Consider the following 6,191-nt stretch of genomic DNA (forward strand, 5'->3'; position numbering starts at 1 on the left):
TAAGATTCCATAGACGAGTATTAAATAAACTACGCTTCATTTGTTTGCATTACCTATTGATTTTAATATCTTGCTGCATTATGAAGATAATATCAATCTATATTTAATTAATTTTATCATTTTTAGTGTTATCTTTTGTTTAATTTATTAATAGATTTCTTTCTCTTTTTTTTTTTAATATATAAAGATGTTTCTATGAGTAGGGTTGGCAAATTGGGTTGGCAAATTAAGGGAGTTTTTTTAAGCCCAGACCCAAGCCCATTAGATAAGAAATGCAAGGAGTGGGCCTAGGCTAGGCCCGCTGCGAGCTTAGGCTGGGCTTGGGCTTTTACTTATTTTTTAAAATTTTTTAAAATTTGTTGTAAACTTGAAATGAGTTAATAATAATCAAGTTGTTATAATTAATATTGAATTAAAGAAAATAAATATTTTAAAATAAAATAATTAATAAATAAAATAAAATAAATAAAAGTTTAGAGATATAATTTTTTAGTACTGGATTCTCTGATTCAAGCACTCTCTTAACTAACTAACACTTAAAACAGAGTCTAGTATTATAATTTTAAGTTTTTTGATTCATTATTGATATATGAATTAGGAATTTAAGCTTACTTTGTTCTAATTTTTCATTATTTTTAAATTTGAATTTATTATTCCAAATTATAAATTTATTTTTTCAAAAAAATAGAGGACATGGACTTGGCTCGAACATTTTTTCCTAAGTCCTTGTCCAGGCCCTCATGTGCGAAACTAGGACTTTTTTGTCATACCTATCTATGAGCCATGTCCCTAAATGAAATTAACCACATCTTATATTTTAAGCAAGTCATTCTTTTCTCCTAATAAGAAACCAGGAGCAATTAATCTTCCCTCTTTATATGTACAAGTGGCGCCCCTCATATACATGTGCTAGTCAGCTCAATATAACGATATGTCAAAATTTCTTCCCACTTCCCCTTTGTAGTTAAGCAACCTTTGAATATTCATTGATCACAACACTTCATAAACCCTTTAAATGAATCTTAAATCATTAATCTTTTTTAACTTCAAAAGTGCTTTATCTATTGCCTTCCTTTTAATTTAAGGTCTTGTTTCATAGCTATTGCAACGTTATCAGCAGTTGTTTTATTGCTCATCATTAGCCTGGTGGCAGCAACAGCATTACAAGTAGAAAGACTTGGGCTACAGGGCTTGATTATGCAAAAGAGACAACGACAAACACTTAGTGGCAAAAAGATTGCTCAAGCCACTGACATTTACAACTCATTAACTCATTTCAGCGTTGTAATGATGGCAGATGATTCATTAACTCATTTCGGCGTTGTAATGATGGCCACTAACATTTACAACAAGCATTAATGTTTGCTGGTCGTGCTCAAGGACTTTACAGGTCGGTTGTCAGGATCAACTAGGCCTCCTTATGTCCATGAGTTTTGTGTTCGTTGATGGTCCTAATAATGGCAGTTGTATCACCCTCCTTGGCAACAACAGGTTGATGATTTTTGTCCACGAGATGCCCATTGTCAGCGGCACTGGTGTTTTCCTATTGCCTGGCAGATATGCAATTGCCTAGAAGCATTGAATGGATCTTAAATTTGGCGATGCTATTGTTGGATACAATGTTATAGATTTCACTAAACTATGTAGGTGGAGTCAGCATCTAGTTCGTGAACCAATTTACAATGTTATAAACTTTCTTTTTCACGTACTCATAAAATTGTAAACTGATTTGTTTATAAGAACTTCAAGATTCCCGAATTGAAAAATTATTCCTGAGTAGGTGAATAGTTATGTATGTTTCCTTGGAATGACAGTGACTTGCTTTTGTTAATTAGTGGTGGATTAAAGAATAAACTTTTCCAAAACAGGTGCTTTGTCGTTTAGTTCTATTATTTCTCACTACAAGAAAAATGATATTTTATTACAAAAAAAATTATCATTAAAGATAGGAAATTAGTCATCTTATATTTTTTATGATAAAAAATATATCGTTACACGTTAGTCGTGAAAAGACCGTCTTAAAAACTTTTAGCGACTAGAATTATTTTCGTCATATTAAAGATATGATTTTGTGACAAAAATTATTGCCTTAAAATTTAGTTAAAATTGTCACAAACAGTATTAAAAATAATCGAATTAGATATTCAAAAAAGCAATTAATGACACTTCATATTTGTCACAATAGTTGATTTATGGTGACTATAGTATTTGTCTCAAGAGTATGTAAATAGAGTCTCAATAATTATTAAAAATCATTTTTAGAGGTTTGAATATACAATTAGCAATACTATTTTTCTGTTGTTGAAGTTCACTTATCGTGACGTTACATAATCGTCTCAAGTAGGTGACATTTGCGGCAATATACAATTGGTAATTAATTTAGTCTCAAATTTGTTATAAAGGCAATTTATATAGTCTCACATAAATTTTAATAACAATATGTAGTTATGGAAATCAAAATTCAATCACAAAAGAACTTTAAGTGAAAAATATTATTAGCATAAATATAATTCATGACAAAGAAATCTAAAATCTAAAATGTATAAAAACAAATCATGTCCAAAAATATGATTACATTGTAGAAGAAAAATAAAAGTAACATTACACAAAAAGGAGAGATATGTAAACCATAGTTGTTTCATGTATTCTTCAACTTCCTTAGATTTTCTATTTTCTTCCTTAATTTTAATTGTTGATCCTTGTTTTGTTGAGTCAATGTTGTGGTAGATGATGACTTTGAAGGTACCTATCATTTTAAATCGTTAATTTTTTAACGATTTCCCCAAAACTATTTCGCAAATTCGATCATATATTACTTCAAAATAATAATATAATCAAAATATTACAAGCACATAATCATCCTCGATTCACTTGCACAAAGTTTGCATCCAAAACTCTTTAAATTAATCTACAAATAGTTGGAGTCAAACTTGAACTAAATTAAATTATTAAGTAGTCAATGAATCAATATTTACAATAAATATGAAGTTGAAAGAAATAAGAGATTGAGTAAATAATAATAATAATTATTATTATTATCATCATCATCATCATCATCATCATCATCATCATCCTCATAAGATAGCTTACACATTTAGATTTTGTATGGAAACTACTTGAACCTTTCACGCCCACCTTAATACATCTTCTGAAACAAAGTAATATGGGAGAGACTCCATACTTTTTATTACCCCGATATAAAAGAAGATAAATACATTAATTTTAATTAAACATACAACAACCACATTGGGGGAAAAAAACCAAGGCTAGTTGACCTTTATTAGTTTATTTAATCACTTCATAAATGTTTCCTAGCAAATTCAACAACATTTTGAGCAAATTGTACCAACCCAAGCTTCAACACCATCCTTCAAACCAACATATCAAAGCTTTGTAATATTTTATAGTTAAAATTTTATAGCCTAAATATTCTATAACTCTAACTTATAATTATTGGTTGGACTTGAATAACTTATTAACTCTTTTCATTATATTAATACTAGCTAAAATTTTCTTTAAAAAATAAAGAAAGATGATTAATTACATTCCAAGATAAAGTGAACCATAATAGAAATATCCCAATTTTCTAAAGTTCTTATGAAGAAATTTTTTTGTTGTTTTGGTGTTGGGTTGGGGGGGGGGGGGGGGGGAATCTAATGTCATCAAACCTAATTCCTAAATCCACTGCCCAAATTGAAAAGCAAATTCATCTTAATATCCTAATTTTGCAAACGTTTCTCAAAAACGGCTAAACTTCGTTTCCAATTTCCTTCATTTATTTGTATATTTTATGTTTTTCTTTTACTAGATTATATTAGGAATTTTATCAAACACATGATAAGCATAAAAATATTCAAATAATAGATCCAAGAATTTTAATCTCTAATTTCACCAAACACATAATCCAATCACAACTAAACTAATCAAAATTAAATAGCTAAGCTCATAAATGATACTTACAATTTCAAAGTACTGGGAGAGATGAGAGTGAATTTTGTTGAGTGGCTTATTTTGGCATGCATGAGTGGACTAGTGAGGGGTGGCATCCTTCTGGGCGGTAGCAAAGGGCGTGATTCTAATGGCCCGCACGGTGGCTAAGGTAGAGTTAAGATTTTGCCTCCCCGAACTGAACGTATCAAACGACAAACAAACAACATATTTCTGGATTAAGAAAAAACATCAAAAGGGGAACAAGACAAATCTGATGACAAAAATAAAATCTTTTACTCAATAAACAACACCCAGGTAAGAAAATAAAACAAAAAATGCAAGGAAAAGTGAAAAATTACCATGAGTAGAAGACAAGACAAGATAGGTAAAGACGACTGTTTGTTAAACTAATTTTGAAATAATCATTCACACACAGGGGCAATTGGAAGAGGGGGTGGGGGGTGGGAAGATAAAGTTGGGTAATTTTTAACGTGAAGTGACCAAGGAGGGAGAAGATTTAGGTTTTGTTTAAGTTTTTTTTTTAAAATACATATCCAACTTAAATAACTATTATAAGGTTCTTCTAAAAATAAAAAAGAAGCAATTATAAGGTTATTATCAATGATTTGAAAGAAAAAGTCTATCATCATTTTTTATTAATCCAAGTTAATTATTTTAAGGCTATTATTTTAATTTTTATTAATCTAACATTGTTAACCAAAATTTGTATAAAGTTAAACAATAATGTGTCTCTGAAAAAGAAAAAATATCGATTATTATTCTCTTTTTTTTTGTTAGTGACGTAGTTTTTGTCATAAAAAATTAATTAGATACTAAATAATTTGTCTCTGAGAAAATGGTCATGAAATACAATATTACTCAAGACAAAATTTTAGACTATTATTTTTTAGTTTTGTTACAGTAAGTAATTACCTATGACAAAAAAAGGGTCTTAAAATTAATCAAAACCGTGTTAATTTCGGAGACTAATATTTTTCTGTCACAAATTATTTGATCAATTTCACATCTCTTCGTCAGTTAGGAAATAATTGTGTCACCTATAATTAAATTTTGCTACTGTATTTTTTTGTCATAAAAGATGATATTTTGTCAGAAAATGATCAATTTTGGGGGAACTTTTTTAAGCAAAAAAACGCATGTCCTTTTGTGACTAATTTTATGTTTGTCGCAAAACATTTGATTAGATGACTAATTACTGGGTCTTAAAATAAATATTATTGATTACAAAATATAACATGAGCCAAGATGAGATTATTGGCTACGATTTTAAAAAATCGTCATAATAAATACAATTTTATGGCAAAATCTGTAAAACTCATAAAAGAAGTTGTCTTAAAAAATCAAATTTTTTGTAGTGCCTTTTTATATTAGTTTACGTGTTTCTTAATCATTTTAAATATTATGTTATGAAACGCAGCGCCTGTTAACTCCTTCTTTATCTTGATTGTTGTGCAAATTTTAATGTACTCGCAAGCGCACGAATCTATTGTAGTATAGACTAATGGTGACGAGTGTCGATCCCACGAGGAGGTGGATTTTAATTATATATAGAATTAATTTTGTAAATGGGTAGTTGGATTTATGGTGGAAATGATTTGGAATATGCTAATACTTAAATTAAAATGGCGAGAATAAATTCTAAAATTGGAATTGCAATGGAGAGAATAAATTGAAGAGAAAATCTATTAAATTGACGTACTTGGGTATCTGGATCCGTATCAACATGCATCATGGGCTAAATAATCCGTATTAATGCCAATTAAATCATGAGGGGGGAATCCACACCTCATGAACCACGCTCTAATCAATATGGTGCTAAGGGCTTATCGTGCCAAATAATAATAACCTTGTACTAGAGGGCCGGTGAAACCAAGGCGGTACTAGACAAGATTAGTATTATTTGTCGACGAGAAGTCAAAACATCCACAAAAACTAGAGGGGAAGAGAAAATAAATTTACCAAATTAAGCCCATGACACATGTTGAGACTTCACCTTCAACCCAAGCTTGAAAGAAAATTAGCCACTCATAATTGAACTAGGGGCAAAATGGGAATTTATTAAAATACGAAGAAAATACAAGATGGAGAGAGAATTACAGAAAATGGATCCCAAAAATGGCTTCAGAGATATCAAATTAGGGGGGAGAGGCCCCCTTTTTATAGATACATGGAGTAAATCATGGCCATCGGATTAAAAACAGTTTGGACGCTCAGGATTGCGCCACGTCATCAGTCAACAG

General features: G+C 30.1%; 1 long non-coding RNA gene across 3 annotated transcripts; it reads right to left on the reverse strand.

The window, feature by feature from the left end:
* Positions 1-2,460: 2,460 nt before the first annotated feature.
* LOC127899054 (uncharacterized) lies at positions 2,461-4,424 on the reverse strand. Of its 3 annotated transcripts, none has more exons than XR_008050847.1 (3): positions 4,290-4,424; positions 3,961-4,126; positions 2,461-2,746 (listed from the first exon to the last, which is right to left on the reverse strand). It is a non-coding gene; the product is annotated as an uncharacterized LOC127899054 (long non-coding RNA). The 3 variants fall into 3 exon arrangements; XR_008050848.1 differs by having other exon boundaries at positions 3,961-4,161; positions 4,290-4,401; XR_008050846.1 differs by lacking the exon at positions 4,290-4,424 and having other exon boundaries at positions 3,961-4,283.
* Between the last annotated feature and the right edge of the window lie 1,767 nt (positions 4,425-6,191).

The sequence above is a fragment of the Citrus sinensis genome, chromosome 8 (assembly GCF_022201045.2).
Source record: "Citrus sinensis cultivar Valencia sweet orange chromosome 8, DVS_A1.0, whole genome shotgun sequence".
Lineage (NCBI taxonomy): Eukaryota > Viridiplantae > Streptophyta > Magnoliopsida > Sapindales > Rutaceae > Citrus > Citrus sinensis.